The following is a 19,680-nucleotide window of genomic DNA, read 5'->3' as shown; positions in this document are numbered from 1 at the left end:
GCAATGCGTGCTATTTCTGAAAATCTGTCATTTTCCACAAATATGAAGTGAGCTATCCAAAAAACTCCAAATGCTTTGAAGTCTGTAGAGTTTGTTTATTTGTGGGGCTTTTCTGAAAACTAAGGGCATGGATTCATTTTTTTAAATTTTTTTATTTTTTTGCAGAGGTCTTGCTTTTTGCTTTCCTGATGGGTACTTATATTCTGAACAAATCACCATACTGAAATCATGCTATGTGTCAGTAGATTGAGGGTAACATAGCATGAGCTTCTGCCATAAATATTCATGGTGATATTTTGTGACTATATCTGAGGATATTTTGCTGAAATTGTGTTGTTTTACATCTTTGTCATTATTCCATTCAGCTCTCATAGCATATTATTAAAGCCGGTTTGTGTACAGACACTTGATTTTCCTTCTTTTGTCTTACCCAGAGTAAGAGATTGTGTGCATCCATTAATGAGTGTTAGGGACTCCTGGGCTGGGGTTTGATGGGATGCTGTTTTCTGATGGCTATAGGAGCTCTGCGGATTTCAGAAATTAATGGTGAGACTTCGGTGTATTACAAGTTAATAAAAACTTACAGCAGACTTTATTTATATTGAAGCACAAAATAAATACCGGGTTTTCTTTTTAAGAGAAAATTGTTTGGGGGATTATGACAGTTAGTGAATCACTCTGCCAGGCTTTGTGGTTTTAAAGCCAGAATGCGAACACTCAAGAGCGTTTTTTCTGTCCTATTTCACTATCAAAGGCTGTACACAAACAGAGGAAACTGGCAGATGAGCTGGTCTATGGGAGGAAATAGTTAAAGTAGCTAAGCACCCATGCTATCAAATGCATAAACAAACCTATAAAAGTAACTTTCAGGTCAGCATTGTTAACTTGCTATTTAAAAACATTTCTTACAACTGTTGCTGAAGAAGGAAGAGGCTAGGAAGTACAATGTTTAAATGGACCAAGCCTGCTTTCTAATACTGGCAGGTTGATGAGCATGCCTTGATTTTGGTGCTCAGTATTGCAGAGGTCTTTGGGGGCGATGAAGACCAGGTTTAGCCCTGCTTTGCTATGAGGATCCAGGAAGCAGTGCTGCTGCTCATGATCCCAAAACCCCTTTTGTATCTTTCCAGTTTTTAATCATTGTGAATAAAATAATCATCGTGAATAACACTTCGATTAGTCTACCAGAGTTTTATTTTTTTTTAAGCCTGAAACTGTCGCTATCTGTATAGGTCAAGGATTTATCCATGTGCAGTGCCATGGAAATCTCCACAAAGGGTGCATGAGCTGCCTCTTTGCAAACTCCTACTTAAGCTTTTTGTAGGAAAAAGATAAAAAAAAACAAAAACAAAAAACGGTTTACAGCATCTAGGTAGACTGCTCAAATTCAGCTGTGTGAGATTTCAGAATGCGTACAGGTATTCAAGCTCTAGTCTAGCTCTTCGATGATGTGTTTGCAGAATACTAACCACTTGAAAGCAGCTTGGGGTTGTGGGTTTTGGATTTCCATGTTGCTCCTCCTCTGTTTGCAAGCCAGGCAATGCAGGATAGGGCTAATGCATGAAACTGAGAAAGCAGCTCCCTTCTTTGACCCCAGCCACTCGAGAACCAGGTGATGCAGTGAGCACAAGGAAGGAAAATCAAAGTCACAATCCTGTAAATATTTATGTACATAGTTAAGGTTAGACATAAAAATGGTTATTTGAACTTAGTTGAACTCCTTGCACATAAAGTTAAGAACGTGTGTAAATATTTGCAGTCTGGAACCTATTTCAGGTTTCTAAAATATTTAAAGTACTTTCAAAAATACGTTTTTTATTAAAAATACTGCAAAGCCCCATGCCACAACAAGATGCGTTCAGAGAACGCAAAGCTGGCCACATGCATGATTCCTCCCAGCAGCAACAGCAGGAGGCCAGGTAACAGCCCATTTCCAGACCTGTGCTTGTCTCTTGTCGAACTACTGGGGCGCTCTCGGCGAGAGTTAAGCATTCGGTTGGAGGGCAGGAGGTTTGGCTTTGGGTCACTGAACTCAGGGCTGCGGTTGTCTGATTCAGCTAATTCTTCCCCTGCAGACTTCTCAAGTAACTTTGAACAGATTGCTTAGTCTCCGAGTGCCTGCCCGTCCCAGTAATAAAATGGGGTTAATTATGCAATCTTTCTTCCAACTTTTGCCTGGACTTCCCCTGTTTTGGTGCAGAATCTAGTTTCAAAGCACTATTGTTTGATGAGTAAAGGGAGAACTCACTCGATGTGCAGGTGCTTGGCTACCTGGAAACGTGAAAGCTGGGGCTCATCGTGTTTCTGTAGGGTCTCATAAGTGCAGTGCATGTCAGTCCTCTCGATGGCTGTGACTCTGACTTCACTTTTTTTTAGCTCCTGGTACAAAGGAAGCAATGCTGTCCTAGCAACCTACTGTCTTCATTTGTACTTGGAGTGCACTGTGTGTGTGTACAGACGTACATGTATATTTTTTAGTAGCGAGCAGCTGCGGACATGTGCACGCCAGCCATGTGCCGATGCTGCGCCGGCTCCAGCTCTCGCCCACCCGCCCACTTTCCTTCCTTCCTTCCGTGGAGAACTGGCAAACAAGCGGCAGCCTCCGTGCCTGTGCTGCTCAGGCAACGGCCCGCCGGGGGGGCTGGATGGGGGAGAACATTTGGATGCCAGATCAGTGTCTCATTAGGCGTTTCTTTAGCATATTTTACAAGTCTGCGGACAAACAGTAGTTAAGACTCAGATGGAGAAAAATTTATATGCTCCCTGCAGGAAAGGGGGCTCAGGCTGGGTCTGGGCGCTGCTGCAGCACCCAGGCTTGTCCCACGCTGTTGCTGGAGGTGCTGCAGCGTGCCCGAACAACCTGGCAGGCAGCAGGGGCGGCTGGCTCTGCCCAGCATCAGTTTTGAAACCCCAGCTCAATTAATTGACTGGTTTCTACTCGGAGATGAGGTTTAAGAGGGCAGAGTACAAAATGCAGGAGCAAGTGTGCAATCAGGCTGGGTTTACCCCCAAACTGTTGTAATGAATGGTAGTTTTGCCAGGTCATATGACGGAGTCAGCTGACTTTAATGGTGTTTTTAAGTGAGTGTTAGAGGAAGCATTAGGCTTCTGTTTCCTCATTGCTGTTGCTGTGTTTTTACCGTATTAGAGTCTTAATGTTTTTATTTTTTCCACAAACAAGATGACCTTGGCCGTCAGTGACCTGCTTGTAGTCTCTGGCATGGCAGTGGTGCGGTGGGGGCACTCCTCACACCCGTCCAGTATTGCCACGCTGGGGTAGGAGGTACCCCACACCAGCTGTGAGGAGGGAGGGATTGGAAGAGCCATCCAGGAGGAACAGAGTGCTAGTTTCAGGGGCCTGATGCTATGGCAGAGGGGACAAGCAGCTGGTCCCCCACTTGGGTGCATTTTGCTGTACAGCTGGAAGCCAAGTGGGTTTGCTCCAGTGGGGAAAAGCCAGCCCTGGCACCCCCGTAACTGCAGGGTGCAGACAGGCAAAGGGGCTGCCTCAGGTGCCTTCCAGCAAACAAATGGTTAAATGTGGGCCTGTGTCTTCTATATATGAAAAAGACGTAAATAAGTAGCGCCAGGCCTTGCTGACCCACATCGCGATTGCTGGCCAGAGAAATACTCAGCGTGCTTGGGCTGCACATACTTGGCGCTGTGCTCTGCCTCTGTGTGTTGCAGCTGCCGTGCTGCAGTTGCAAGCTTAATGAATAAAACTGACGTACAGAGCTCTTAGGTGTAGGTTTATTTTTATTTGTTGCTGTTTTTTGTGGAGTAAGGAAGAAATTAGTTGTGCCTTTTTAATCTGGGATTGCCATGCAAAGAGGGTTTGTATGAGAACTGCAGTAGTAATCAGTAAACTGGTGCCTTGGGAAGAGTGCCTGACTCTGAAGTTACTTTGTTTTCTCTCTGCGTAGACTGTGATGGGTGCATGGGTGGGTAAAAAAAAATAAAAATAAAAATAAAAATCCTTGTGTGTGTCCGTGGGTCCTGCTCTTGCCTGTGCTGTTGGCTGCGAGGCTGTGAGCATGCGAGCAGCAATTTTATTTACATTGGTCTGCTTTCAGCCTGTCACAGTAGATCTGTTTCACTTGTCGCTTTGTAAATCATTACATAGGATTAGGCCTTTTACCATCTTTTAAGAATTCTGCAGTCATTTAAAGACTTTCCCCCTGCCTGGCTCAGCCGAGCGGCGGCGTTCCTCCTTGCAGAAACGACGCTGTGCGTGATGAGGAGGAAATGCTCCCTGGAAGGCGACCGACATTTTCAAAAGTGCTGTTCCACAAAGGAGACTTTGAACTGTGCTAAGCCTTTAAAAGTTGAATAATATTTTGAATGTTACTGTTCTAATGTTTTCCTATTGTCATGGGAGACTTGGATCGAGTCCCAGGGTTGTGGTTAACTTTGCCTCCAACTCTAAGGCCTTATTTATTACTGCTGAGGAGATGAACTTAAAGCTATTTCAGTCCTTTCTTCTTCAGCTCTTAAAATCAGTCTTAAGGTGTTCTGAGATTCTTTTTCTTAAACAAAAAAAGCTGAAAGGTGGCTGATTTTTTTTCTGAGGGATCGTGGCGAGGTGCTACCTCCACGTGCTGCCAGGGTTGTTGCCTCATGCTGTGTAATGGCTGCGCCTGGCACAATCCCTGGGGCATTTGGGAATACGAGTAATAACGTAGTTAGAAACACCATATGGGAAGAACAGACGTGGTATACGGAGGCTAAAATTAGGCCCACCCAAGTTAAAGGTATGCGTTTTTCCCACATACTGCTTTTAGTGACAACTTCAGTGTCCAGAGGCACAGGGCAGGTACACTGTTGTTGCTGTAGGAGAAAACAGGACTGACTGAGGCCTAGGTCTGGCACAGCTGGAAATGCATCAGCTGGGCAAGTGTTGTTTGTCCAGTGTTCAGTGCTCTTGATTCTTCAGAGCTGTAGTTGTAAACTCTTCTGTGTTTATCTGACAAATGAAATACGAAAAATCTGTAGACTACAGGCGAGGAGGTTGCCGTGATGTTCAAAGAAGTAGGGATTTACTTGACAAAGGATACAACCCACATTTGTGGTTTCCTTTAAAGTCAGGTGGGTCCTCTTCCATCTCATGGCCTATTGAAGGTACGGTTAGAGCATCAATTTCAGTGGGATGAAGCTTTTTGCGAAATCAAATGGATGAATACTTTAAGGACACAGGCTCTGTAAGTTCTCGGAAAACTGACTGAAGTATAATAAGTAAATTCATCAACCTCCTCTGTGTTGGTCAAATCAGGAGTTTCGTTACTATGTCCCCCTCTTGCACTGCCCTGTGCTTTTATTTGGCATAAGGTATGATTTATTTGACATGGGATAATCTGCATGTGGTTGCCATGACGGTATTTGAACTTCTGCTTTGAGGATGCAGGGTCTAAGGCTTCCATTGGTTGGTGAAGTCTCCAAGGGCTCATTTTCCATTTATATATACTTCCTGTCCATCCCCAGGAGCCTAATTATTAATGCAATAATATGTAATAATGGCTTATCAGACCAGATTGTTGGTGTAACTTGCTTTTGCCATACGTCAATTGTATGTTAAAAGCATTTGTTGGTTTAAATTGCAAGCTCAGTATGCTTCTTTACTGAATAACGATTCCTTGTAGGCTTCTGAAGGAATAGAAATCCTTTTCTATTTAGTGATGTTAAGGGTGTGCTAAATGCAAAATAAAGGTGGTTTCATAGTTAGGTTTTTGGCCCAGGTAAAAAATGTAATAAATTAAGCATGAGGCAGAGGAAGGGGAAGAACCTAATCAGATGCTAAAGAGACTTCATGAATATTAAGTACTTTCCACTTAAGCAGTCTTTTTAATAATGTGAAGCATTAATAGCAGTATGATTGCATGCATCTACACCAGCTGTATAAGCGAGATAAAAGCCCCAGTTTAACGTGATTTTTATCAGCTTGCTCATGCTAGTGTTTGACCTACAGAAGAAGTCAATTTGCATGTTGGAAAACAGCTTTCTAACAAACAGAACCGGCTGTATGCGCAAATAAATAGCCTAAGTGTCGCTTAATTCTTGATCTAGAGAATAATAGAGTAACTGGTGGTGGTTAAACTACTTCGGGTTTTTGTTCCTCTCCTCCCCCTTCTGTGGTGTTCAGCCTAGAGTTGTGCTTAGTGGTTCAAGAATAAACCTGTAAATGCATGTTGAATATTTTCTGGTAACTAATTATAGGAACTGTTTGTTCCCAAGTTAATGAATTCCCTATTAGAGTTGCCTGCATTCAGCCTGTTACATGCGTTGCAAAATAATGATTGTGATTTTTTTTTTTTAAACGTGTGTGCTGTAAATGTAAGTTGTGCCAGTAATGTAAAAGCTGTACTTGTGACTTTTCTCTACGCTGTCCATGAATATTTAAATTTATACCCGTTACCATCAGGAAGATACTTGGAAAGGTCTGCTTCCTTGAACCAGTTGTGTTTTCCTGCCTGGTTTACTTGCTCTTTTGGATACTCCAAAAGGGAATTCTGATGAGGTGCCTGTAACTTCTGAAGACAGGAATGAATATGGGTGGAAGTTTTATATGTGTTTAAGTGGATAAGTAGATAGTGTTTAAAAAAACAAAACAAAACAAGAAACAACATAAACCAAACCTCCGGCTTCAGGCTTGTCTGTACTATTTCCTGCTTAGAACGGCTGGTCTGCTCTGCCCCTTCCTCCGACATTTCTGCTCCTGTTTGGGAGCAGCTGAACTGCTGAACCAGTTGCCTGTACTGAAGGGAGCTGGGATCTGTTTCATTTGCTCTTGGCGTTGCAGGCTGTGATCTGTAAAGAACCAGCAGCAGCCAAACTGCTCCTCTGGCACATGTCAGGTGAGCAGTCTGGAGCAGGGATCTACCTCCAGATCTGTGAATCGGAGCACACAGTAAAAAGTGGAATCCATTTCAGACCATACTGTAATGCAGGTAATTCTGGATATGTTCACTCTTTGCTTGGGGAGCAGAGTTTGAGAGCAGATAACAGGTTAAGGAAACCTCATCGATCTTCCTCGGAGAACAGTGTATTGCACACCTCTAAAAATAGTGGATTGTCAGAGAATAAGAAAAAAAAAACAGGAGCAGTGTTTCCTAGACTTGTGTAAGGTCTGGGCTGTTCTGCATCTAGAAGCAGTTTTTACTCTCTCTGTGCGTTTGCTGGTGACAAGCTCTTTTTCTACAGTGCTTGTAATTTGAGATCTTGCTTTGGAGTTGGGGAGGAGTTTCTATAGAACCAGATATGGTACTGTCTTCTGTAGCATTTTTCTTAAAGCGTGCATATTGAAGTGTTTGAAAATCCATTTGCTTTAATAACTCAAATTTATTTCTTACAACACTTAAAATGACTGAATTGCTGTTGACAAGTTTTTAAAAAAAAAGGGGGGGGGGGAGAAAGGTAAATGGGAAAGGATCTACTCTATATTACAGCAGTTCTCGTTTGTCCTAACTGTCCTCTTGCCACTGTTACAGACCTTGACTGTTAACAGTGGTTTACTCGCTTGTTTTAACTACAAATGCTGGAAAACGTTGTCTGGGACTTGGGAAAAGATGAAGTTAAAAGATTAAAAAATGGAGAATGAAAATCGTATTTCTCTTTTGCTTTTTAAGGTGATATGGAACCTTTACATGTCTCTTCTTAAAATTATGACAGTTTTTATTTGTTCTTTTTCAAATCTTAAAGGTGACAAGAACAATCCTCTAGTGGGTTTCGTTGCCAGGCTCAGTGGGGCTGGGGGTAAAGGACATAGTAACTGTGGGGACTTTGGGCAATAGATCCTGGATATTTCTGGGAGATCACTTCCCAAACATTTGAAATTTGAACTTAGGTATATATTTACAATATGTGGGTATGGTTTAAAAAAGCCACTACAACTTGATTTGTTGTATTGCATGATGGCATCTTTTTATTACCTGTGACAGCTGTGTTACCTGATTTGTTTCTTTTTCAGTGGAGAAAGTTTTGGATGAGAAGGGCAGTGTAAATTGGGCTATTTGCTACACAAGAATGTGTACCTGTTCTTCATGATACCTGTGGAAACAATTTCAGTCTATATGGCAATATAACTAAGTTATACACCCTTCCACACCCGTGATTTTATCTCGTGTCAACAGCAGGGATTTATAAGACTTCGGGGAAACTGCTTTCCTGGGAGCTGAAGGCACAGCTGAGTCTATTTGTAGCTTGCTTGGGCAAATTAGTGAATATTAGTGGTGCACTGTTTATCGCACCGTAATGTGTAAGCCCTTTTAGTTATAGACCCATAACTCACGGGTTACACAGTGGTATCTGAGTGATTTGGAGCTCTCCTGAAGGGAGAACGGAGTGGCGTGAAGCTGCGGTAACCATATTTTGCCTTAGTGTTTTGTGCATCAGCTGTGTAGCGTTTTTAGTTATTGCTAAAATTTGTGGTAGGAAGCTGCCTGAAATGAAATGTGAGGAACTCTGTATAATAATAAAATCAATTGGACTGTTTCCCCAGTAATTCTAGAGACTGATGCATCATTAATGTTGGTAATACAGTGGCTGTCAGATCACAAACTTCTCAATAAATGTGCAGCTGGCAGGCTTTGATGGAAATTGGAGGCAAGCAGAGAATGAGATTTAGGGCTTTGATATATGGCGTGTCAGCCATGCGATGAAGTTTTTATCAATTTCTGTCACTTCTGTCTCTTATGCTCACTACATATGTGGTCTTCCTTGCAGTTTCTGTTGGTGGCTGAAATGATAACTGCACCTTTTTAATGTTTAGTAATGGAAATAGTGGTTAAAAGCCAACTTCAGTTTTAAATATGTTGCTTTGTTACACGGTGGTATCACATCAGAAATGTAGTGCCATAATCAGCTATTGCACAGCAAGCGATCCATTTGTAATAATACTTCTGATGGAAATTGAAAGCAGAACTAGTCATCAAGGAACCTGTGCTAAGGCAAGAGCAAGGCCGTGGTTTACTATTCTAATTAACAACCTGTGCTGGGGAGGCATCAGGAGAACCAGTTGAGTGGCTTTTCCAGTCTTCCCAAATGTGTTTTTTCTTGTTTGTGTGTTAAACTGCTTAGTAAGTCAGGATTTCTCTGTATCTTTAGACTAACTCATTTGAAAAACTTCCTAGTCCTTGAGCAGCTGCTCGAAAAAATCAAGCGGGTATGTTGCAAATCCCTGTCAACGTTGGTTTAGGTCACAATTACATAAACAGCTGGAAAGTGGCACAAATATCTGCAGCATAAAGGAAAGATAAACACGCTAGTTTGCTAAGAGTAAACACCGATAAGGAAGTTTGAATTCGAACACCCTCGGCTGCCGCGTTGTGAGGAGCACAGACGTTCGTCGTGGGCTGCACTGATTTACACTTCAGTTGGTGGTAGAGCCCCGATCTTCACGCTCGCCTAAAAAAATAGGGTTTGCAGAAACACAAACAAAATACTTGCGCATAGTACGGATGAATTTGTGACTTTGCATCGCATTAGCAATAGCTTTGGGTGGCTGCAGGCCAAAGCTGGCCTAAATTGTTTCCCAGCTGTAACTCCTTGCAAGCAGGGTATGGCAAGTGTGCAAGTGCACTTTGAGCTGTGCTGTTGCAGAGGAGGATGTGCCCCTGCTGCACAGAGCTGCTGTTCATTCCTGCTCTCTTAAAGCTTTGACAATTTTTTTTTTCTTGTTTAGATTTTGACAAAATCTTACCTCTAAGTGGAGGGTAAAAAGAAAATTTGGAGGTGTAGGTCCTTGGAAGCCCCTCCACATTCCTGCCCCTTTTTCTCCAGATCCCTGGAGTAACAGGGGCCCCTGAGAACCTCTCATAAAGTAAATTGAGGGGTAAGAGTCTTTACCACAAAAAAAAAAAAAAAAAAGGCTCTCAGGAGTTTGGAGTAACTCTGAAATCAGAGAAATAAAATTATCTTCAAAAAATCAATAAAATGAACATGCAGATGTTTTATATACCAACTTCAAAGCATAATAACTTCTCCCTCTCCGTACCCCCACACCGGGGAGGAGGTAACTGGTACCTCTCATGCCTGAAATCCCATGGAAATTATTAGTAATATAACACTGCATAAAATGTATTACAGGAGTTTAGTTAAAAGAAATGCCCTTTAAAAAATTGATAGACTGATTCTCTGTGGGCAGATTCCAGACTTAAAGAGGATTTTTTTGAGCGTAACCCAGCTTTTTTCAGTAGTTTGTAGCTTGCTAATGCCTTACTCACACTCATGGGTTTGCTGTCATTACAGCTGCAATGGTTCTTTTGGGCTGTGATGAACTGGCAGAACTTTGGAGAAAAGTCTTTAGCCTGTTTTGCCCCTCTGGGGTTGCTTGTGCCCTGTCTAAAAGCAGTTTTTAGTTGTGAACACCTGCAGAGGAGGCAAGGTAATAAGCATGTTGATTCACTGGTGCCCAATATAGCCTACTGGTGTTGCTGTGTGAATACCGGTGGTGAATACTTAGGACTGTTTGGGCATGCCAGCAGTTTTAGGGAGGGTGAAGAGGAGTTTTTTTCGTGAGCACTGACAGGAATTGCTGCATCTCTACGCTGTGGATCAAATGCCTCATATAATCTTATAAGTCATCTGTGCCTGTACTTTGCAGTGCACATCAACACCTCGCGTCCCACAGCAGTGCAGAGCGGAGGGTTGTGGTTCACGTGCAAAAAAAAAAAGGGGGGGGGGGGACCTGCATGTATCCAAGAGACGTTTTTTCAACTTCATGAAAGCAGTAATATTTGAATAGTACAATCATTTCCTCCCCAGGTGATAGGCCAAATGCACAAGAATCGAAGCAAAAGATTTTGGTGTTTATCCCTTCTGTAGCTTGAAAAGAGGAAAACACAAAGTAAAGGACACTGGAAACAGTGTTTCTCGGGAAGATTTTAATTCCAGTTCTAACTAGTGTTCCTGGTATGTCCTTTAACTCCTTCTGCGGTCCTAAACCTGTCTGCTCACCTCTCTCACCTCTTGTCTGTTCCCACTTTCCTCAGAGCCCTGGAATTGGCAGCTGCATTTAGGAAGAAAGCTGTAATGCGAGTCCCAACTTTTCTCGTGAATATGTGCACGTGATGATTTGCTTGCTGTTCTTTAAACATACTCGACGGTCTAAATGTATGTACTGACCCTCATTCAGCTCAGTGATAATTATCTTTTTACTGAACTCAGAATAATTGGACATACTTGTGATATTACCTACATACTTGACTTTCTTAAAATGATTTATGTCAGAAACTTTTCGGTATGATATGATATTTACTTTTTTCCTCTTTCTCTTTCTTGCTCTATCCTTCGGTTTCTTTCTGTATTTCATCCCCTTCAGAGAGTCTGTTTGAGACTTTGCTCCTGTGAGTTGGGTTAAAGCTCTGTAAGCACATTTGGGGTGTTGTAATATGAGCACAATTGCCTAAACAGATTTCATTCTGCATTAGCCCTTTAGAAGAGCTGATCTGAACTTGTGTGTCAGAGTTTCCAGAAGTGAGATTGGGATTTTTAGTTGGATTTGGTTCATATTTGTTTCATTTTTGTAAAGCCTTTCTTTCCTTTTGTGGGTTAAACATTTGTGTTTGTGTATGGGTAGACAGTATTCGTTTTAGTTTTCTTAAGCAGGGCGCTATCTGGCACATGGTCTCACAGGCAGATGATGAGGAATATATGGTGATGTCAAGAAGAATAGATGATAAAATTATTAAATTATGTTGCATTGTCTAATCTGCTCACACAGCTTTGCCGGTTACAAGTGACAAACTAATATGCCATCAAACTTGACAGCTCTCTTAGTTTATTGTAGGAATTTGACACAAACTGTCGTTCATGTGCTCTAGAAGTGATGTGTTTCAGATAACAGGAAATACATTCCTGTGGCACCTTATAAAACTGCTCAGTTGGCTGAGTGTTACATGAAAGGAAGCTTGGAGTCCAGTTCATAATAACAAATCTGGGTTAGACTGAATACATGTGCTGGTCCTCCGGCTTCCCTTGCATAGAGGTTGGTGGAAGCACTATTTCAGAATTAACGATTTGGTTGGAAGAGACCCGGAAAGTACATCTGGCGTTGTTCCTGAAAATAGTGTGGTGGTGCCAAGCCTTGTGGTGGTTCTGTAATGGGGCTGATGAACACGTGGCTGTTAGCTGGCTGCCACTGGTCACATCTTGGAAATCCACTTCTCTCCAGAGGCCAAGTGGTTTGCCATTACGCTGACCCACTGCTCCGCTGAGATAATACCACTCAGCTGGGAACATCCCGACTTCATAAAATGCGTCCAAGGCAAATTGCTCAGACTAGAGTGAACTTGAAGCTGCTTTTCTTGTGCAGTTTCTGATGATGGAAGATAGGACTATATGTTATATATACACAGAATTTTGCATCTCATTGGCTGTCGATGGGTCTGTATGTTGTGGCTGTCTCACTGGTGGAGAATGCACTCAGACCAGACTTGTTCCGATACAGCATTTATTCCACGCACTTGTAATCTGCCTGTGCCACTCTGTAAACGGCAATTCATCGTAAGCCAGGTAGAAGAATAAAGAGGGTCTCTGTTCTCTGTTTTACTCTGGGCAGTACTCAAATGCAGTTCTAAGAAAAACTGATGGTGAGCAGTTCTGTATTGATAAGGGTTTCTTTCCCTTTCTAAGGTTAAACGCCAATCTGTACACAGAATTCTGAAAGGACTGGAGGTTATCTTCCCAAATTCTCCTTTGGGAAGACGACTTTTCTCCCTTGGATGAACTTAACTGCTTTATTTCCATCTGTTTGCTCTCTGATGCATTGTCAGAAGATGATCTGATATTTAAAATTTCTTGCCTCTATACTGTTCTGCTCATATTAAAAGCTTGCTAAAAGTGCTGATCCAGATTAGCAAGAACATGATATATCCATGAAGTATCAGGCATGATAAAAATTAGTTTTAACACATAGGATCAGGGCCATTAAGATTGCAAACTAATTAGAGACCGAATTAGCCTTGAATTACGACCAATTTTCATATCTTCTTGAGATGGAAAGACAAATACATAGTAATAACCAAAGAGACAGCTTATAGAACTTGAGAATTCTCCAAGAAGGAGAAGAGCTGGAGTAAGATGAGGTTGCCTTTTTCTTGTTTTCCTCTTCAAAACACATCATCTATTCAGTGTTCTTGGAATTTAGCCTTAGTTTTCTCTGGGTGTTTCGAGAGACACCGCTAAATGATCATTCTTGACAAGGTGATGATAACACTTAGGTATCCAAGTTGTTTTATGGCGCTTACTGGCGCCCCACAATTACACTGTTGCCTTCCAGCCACTGCACACTCGTGTACGCTGTATTTTATGACTTTTTTTTTTTTCTGAGGAGTGCATTAAGAGTGCTTTAGTTACAGGCATCAGAAGATACGCTAGGTGAAAGTTTATAATTTTTTCTTTAAGGTTTACTGTTGTATTAAACCATTACAACTTACCTAAGTTCTCCTAAAACTCTTTAAAACCTCTGGATTGGCTGATTTGATTTCTTTTCCTGTGGAAGAGGCATCTCAGATTGCAGCCTTCACGTTGGGTCAGAAGAGTTGTGTGTGTATCTTTGCCTTTGATCCATTTGCCTGGCGATAAATCCTCAGTATTGGATGGTCTGTGTGGGGGTGTGTGCTTTTCTTCAAGAAACATTTTAACCTTCAATCAGTAGGGGCAATCAGCGAATGTGGATGGGCAACCTACAAGGACAGGACAGTGTCTTTGTTACTCTAAGTTTTTAGAACAGCTAGAGTGCATTTGAGTCTTTCCATGTAACAACCAATTCTGTCATTTCTGAGTCAATTTTTAAGGCTGTTCAAGCTCAGGTTGAGTCAAGCACATGCTAATTTTGTCCTTATTCAGAAAAGTGCTTACATTGACCATATGCTTAAATATCATCAGCTGCTGAATTAAACTCAAATCCCTCAGGTGTTCTTCTGGTTTGCTTTTATTGCAGCCTCTGTACCTCCTAACAGGAGGTTGGTTTAGGAATGTCTTTGGTAGCATAATAATTTTATGAGGAGAGCAGAAACCTGTAAGTATATCATACAGTAGCATTTTGATCTTTAGGGAAGCAAGGGAACTTGGTCTGTAGCTCTGTTTTTCGTGTAGTGACTTAATTACTGGCAAAAACATCTGATGACTGTACAGTTTAATAGTGAAGTTTTAAGGAGCACCATAAAAATCCATTCCTTCTTTTGAAAGGTGTTATTTCCTGTAATCTTTCTCAAATACTTATGCAACTATTTTTTTGGAGGATTCAAAGGTTTAAACTGTAGTTGAAAGCCCTTTCTGAATTTGTTGCATTTTTTAAAAAAAACACTATGATGTAAATGCTTTGTTTTCCTCAGATCTGTGCAAATTCTACATGTTGGTAATAAATTACTTTTAATTTTTTTCTTGGAACATCCATTTCCTTTGCCTTGGAGCTTAAATGTGAGAAGAGAAAGGAAACCAGAATATTAATTTCGTTAGCATAGCCAAATATAAGATTAAGGTGCAGAAAGCTAAGTGCCAACAGCTGCTGACTATGACAAGGGGTACTTGGTGAATGCCGTTTTAATGATGTTAAAGTTAGAAAATATGCTGATGAGTATCTTGAGCAAGATTAATTTATATAACTTGTTATAACTTTCAAGAGGGCTTGAGATTTATATCTAATAAATATTGATGGCTTGTAACTGAGTTTGTTGTGCAGATAAGTGCCATCTGACTATTATTGTCAAGCTTGTTTTAACCTTCAGAGATAACTTTTTAGGAGAGAAACATACTGCAAAAGCTATCTGGCAGAAAGTCAAGAGTTGGAGTCTGCTGGTCTACTTCAAAATGTTACTCATAGTGTAAGAGATTGACAGTGGTGTTTTGACTTTTTTTTTTTTTTAATATCTAACTCATTAGCTTTGTTCCACCCATCAAAGCACTTCAGTGAATGCTTAATCCTGGAGCAGTCCCTTAACTTCAGGGAATACCACTGGCAGTAGGTGCTTCTGGATTCTTTACCCGCAGTCTGGAATGCTGCGTAGACCTTCTGTTTAAATTAACCAGCCTGCCTTTGGAGCTCACAGCCTGTTTACCAAATGTATGTTGTGCTTCAAGCACAGAAACACATGCTGGTGCTGCCTTACCCAAAATGCCGTTACGTAGCACTCATAGACATGTCTGGGAGAGCTCAAGTCTTTTCAGAAGAGTATGCTTTAATATGCATTATTGCAGTAAGGGCACAAGGAGGAGCGACGTGAAGGGAAGCACTGCGGGCAGGACAAGGAGGTGTGTGCCTGGTCCTTCTGCAGGAGCAGGTGCAAGGCACTCTGGCTGGGTCCCTGCTTGATTCCTGTACTTCTCTTTAAGAAATTTCCACCGTGTTAATTCCGAGTCTTTGTGTATTTCTTAAAGCCATGAATGTCAGGGCACCTTACTTGCTCTTTGAAGGAGTGGTATAGGAAAAGAAAAATCGTGTCTCTGGAAACTATCGATCTGATGCAGCCAGCACTTACAGTATGGGTTCCACTGAAGTCCTTTCCAGAAATGTGATTGACTTCAGTACAGCAGGGATTTTGCTTGTGCTCTGATGTGTAAATTTAAGTGCCTGTGTAGTCAACAGTGTCACCAGAGATTCCTTGCAAATAAAATAAAGCTTTTTTGCATCATCAGGTGTTAAACTGTGTTTTCAATTATATATATATATGTATGTATATGTATATATAAAATCCTAAGGAACATTTTCTTCACTTCAAAGCAAATTGTTTCAGATTGATGGTGAAAAGCTAATAGCGCTGGGAAGGGATGGTTAAGGTTCTGAGTACTTATTTATTACCGGGCTTACATTTTGAAAACTGCAAATTTGAAAAATAGTGTTTTAGGGTTGCTAGTGCTGTTGTCTTCTGGCTGGTAAGCTTTGCTCACTCTCTTGGATGCGTGGCTGTAATTTTAGGCTCCATGTAGAAGCTGTGCTTTGGCTTTAGGATGCTTGCAGTATGATGCTGATAGTTGTGACCTTGCTTTTTCTTTGGCATACGCGAGGATTTCAGGCCTGAAACAGCTTAGAATAAGCAGCTGAAATGCTGATTTTCTCTTTAAGTGTGACTAAAATCTACTTTTGTATTTTGAGCGTGAAATGGAAAGGAAGAACCTAGGAGTCGTGAATAAGAACTCAATTCCTTAAGTCTTCCCTATTTTAACCAGCCTAATGTTTCCAGTACCTGGTTAGGATCTCTTGATTACTATAATTACATACAATAACAAAGCTCAAGTCCTTTGGGGAAACCCAAGGCAATTTCCAGTGGTGTTTGTGGATGGACTAATTATTTTAATATATTTGGAGGAATGCCTTTTTTTTAAACTTGAGCATCACTGTAAACAAAAACTTAATTGGCTGTAATTTGTTGGATAGTTAGGCGTTGAGGAAATGGACAGCAGAGCTCTGTTGGATTGGAGTTCTCTGCTTTTTATTTGCGTTTTGGGCATTCTCCCAGAGTGCTGCTGAGTTTCAACTCCTGAAGACTCGGTCAAGGAAATAGTCTGTACAGATTCTAATTTTAAAGTAAAAATAGTAATAAAAACAAAGGAGGCAGAGGGAGAGAGTCTTAAGGGTTACAAACTATTTTGGAGGAGTGTATCCTTTGGAGATGTATCAGTGCTTACTCTCTGTTTGCACAGCTAGAGCCCTGAGAAGCAGAGAGAGCTTATGAGGCCTCCGAACCAATGGATTAATGTACGTACACCTGTTAGCATTTGAGATGCTGGGAGGTGAGGAAGAAAAAAAAAATGCTATTGACTTTACTGGGTTATTTGCTCTAGTTTTTTTTTTTTTTTGTATATGAACAAAGCTTGATAATTAGTAACTTATTGCTGATAATTCCTCAATAAAATGATCTTACAGGCTAACATTGGTGCTGGAATGAGTGAAAAGACTTTTTTTTTTTAACTATTTTTTTTTTTTTATAAATCTAGAAGTCCCACATACTGGAATGCACGTAGACCCAGCATCCCTGTATTCATAATGCAGTGACACCTGATAAATTACATTAACTCATTACATTTGTGTGCTTTTATCACTGCATGGGATCTTTGTCTTAGTCTTTGGACCTTGGATTTTGTGCTAGGGCCTTTAAGAAACAAACAAAGCTAAAATACAAAAAATAACAGCAATCTGATAATGTAAATCCACTGGTGGTAACAGGAGCGAGGATGCCAGCTGGTAGCAGGGTGTCTTGTCAGCACTTTTAATCTTTTACTGAGGAAGGTCATCTAAGGCAGAAGTAAAAATGTTTCGATAAAACGAGTCTGAGGACCTGTGAGAGACTTTTATTTTTAAAAGTCAAAGGTAGGTGTCAGCAAAATTTGTTCTGGCTCTGTTAGCTCAGTTCTTAGCTCTTCTGAGTGTAGAACTGGTACATGACCACACACCAGGCTGGCAATGCCGCATCAATTTTTAGAAGAAAAAAATGGGATTTGTTTGTCTACAATTTGACTTCGTTTAATTTATCTGAAAGTGTTTTTGTCTGAACCCTCCAAGCAAAACTATGCCCCCATTTGCCAGAAGATTCCTGTGTCATTGAGGCAAGTCCCTACAACTGTTTTTTGGCTGAGTTTTGGTTGAAGTTCAGGTATTTGCACTGTGTAAGCTCAAAAGGCAACTTGAGTGTGTGAACCCATACATACCTTAAACAAGAAAAAATAAAAAACTGTAACCACAACTTGACACAGCTCCAGTCATTACCTACTGCTCATCAGCTCTAATCTGTGTGTAGCAGCTTGTTTCCTCTCCTCTCTTGAGGTTAAACTTGCATCGAGGAGGGAACATGTTAGCGTGTGAAGGCTTCCAGAGACCTGCTCCGTGGAGCTGCTGGTGTGGAAAGGCTCACAGTCTGGGCACAGGGCGCAGCCAGCCCAAATGTGGGGACAGGGACTGAAATAGCTTTGTTTGGGTTCTTCTTCCTACTGTGTTGATCCAGAAATTACTGTCTGTTCATTTGGGGAGATAAAAACTGACAGGAGAACAGGCTCTGCTGCATTGAGGCCTCTCTCTCCGCCAGCTCTGCACAGACCTGGGCCAGGAAAGCTGTGAGGAAGTGCACGGGCGGCTGCGGCCGAAGGTCCAAAGTGCAGACACGCTGCTGCTGTTAGACAACTGCAGCGGCACATGTGGAAGTAAGCACAGCCCTCCCAGCACTCGTGAGCGGTGAATAGAGCTGAAAAGCTGGAGAGTGGGTCCGTCTGCTGAGAAGTGATTGGCAGGGCTTGAGCATAACTCATTACAGAAGCAGCAGAAGATTGGGAAACGTTCGTTTATGCCAATTGAAATTGCTCTGGTCCCTGGAGACTTGGCAGTGTGATTCACCACTATGAAATATTCAGGTTTTAATCATCTTTGCCTAGTGCAAAAACTGTAACTTGGCTGTTTCTGCAGTGTCGAGCTTTCTTCTGCATAAACAAGCCTCAATGTATATGAAAGGTGCATGTCAATATATACAAAGTATAGCTGCTGCTTTAGCTTTTTAAAATGTGTGTATATACATATTTATATGTGTATATATACACACGGATATATTTGTGTATGCACACTTGTATTCATTTGTCTGCAGTCTTGGGGTTGGTGGAAGAAAGGACCTGTCTGCTGGGCATGGTTCCTGTGTTTTGCCCAGCAGGGCACAGCTGAGCAGCAGGTATATGATCAGATGAGCTGTAGGTCAACAGAGAGGATTCAACCTCAGGTCATACATCTTTCATAGTTACCTAAATTTTTGTCTGAATTGCTCTCATGCTTTATTTGAAATTAATAAGTCCTGGTCTAGTTAGTGTGCCAACCTCTGCTGGATCGGAAGGTGGATTTCTGCGAGCGCTGATGTTTTCAGTTCATATTTGCACGACTGTTCCTTGTTGCCAGGCTTAGTGCTGCGGAATAGCCCACGCTTGCAGCTCACCCTTCTCCTTGGACTGTTTTCTAGGAATCCCAAGCACTGGTTCCTTTATGAAGGTGGCTGTCCGGACAGCCTGAAGTTGGTGTGCTTCCTGTTAGGCAGCAGAGCTGTCCCTTGGTGACCATAGCTGGGGCTTCATGCCACCTGATGGCCCTGTTTACCCCATGTCCTAGTGGTGCTGCTGCAAGCTCTGTGTCACCAGCTCTGCCCCTACCCATGCAGCATGGTGTGGTGCGGTGTGGCATGCCTGCTGGCCCCGTGCCTCCTGTATGGCTGTGGCTGCTCCCTGCAGCTCTGCTGGGAACTACTGAGTGGTTGCAGTGGGATTTGGAGTGACCACGTTCTGGAGAGGAAGGCACACTTGTGTCCTTCTTGCCTTTTGAGGAGTTTAATAAGTGAGAGCTTATTAAATAGCTTTCAAATGGCGTTTTTAACTGGGTCTTAATGGATACTAGAGGCCCTTGGGCCTGCTTGACTGCCTAGAGGTTTCTGTTTCAGTGACGCTGGAGGAAGTACATATGTGGGAGACGTGGGCCTCATGAAGCAACAGACTTTCAAAAACGAACTTAAATCTTTTTGTCACCCCCCCACCCAAGAACCTAAGAGATGTGTGCTTCTAGTTTGTTTTTATGAAGGCTTTAACACTCCACTTTCCCCATGTGTACTGTCAGAGCAACACAACTCACTTCTCTTAAGAACCCCTGAGCTCACCCTGAAAGATAGGAATAAAAGGAAGAAGTGAGATTCCTGTTGTTATTAATGCACAGGTTCTGTGTGTATGTGA

At 41.9% G+C, this 19,680-nt stretch overlaps 1 protein-coding gene across 11 annotated transcripts in view; it reads left to right on the top strand.

The window, feature by feature from the left end:
• ZMIZ1 (zinc finger MIZ-type containing 1) overlaps positions 1–19,680 on the top strand; it is a 344,474-nt gene that overhangs the window by 17,400 nt on the left and 307,394 nt on the right. The window contains exon 1 of one of the 11 annotated variants that reach the window (XM_068689457.1): positions 13,988–14,011. The exons of 9 other annotated variants lie outside the window; for them this stretch is intronic. The gene's annotated coding sequence lies outside the window, so the exon portion shown is untranslated. Of the gene's footprint in view, positions 1–13,987; positions 14,012–19,680 lie in introns of those variants that run through there. One more of the 11 variants, XM_068689463.1, reaches the window with a different exon arrangement.

Source organism: Anas acuta, chromosome 7, assembly GCF_963932015.1.
Source record: "Anas acuta chromosome 7, bAnaAcu1.1, whole genome shotgun sequence".
Taxonomy (NCBI): domain Eukaryota; kingdom Metazoa; phylum Chordata; class Aves; order Anseriformes; family Anatidae; genus Anas; species Anas acuta.
This window is presented reverse-complemented; position numbering and strand designations above follow the sequence as displayed.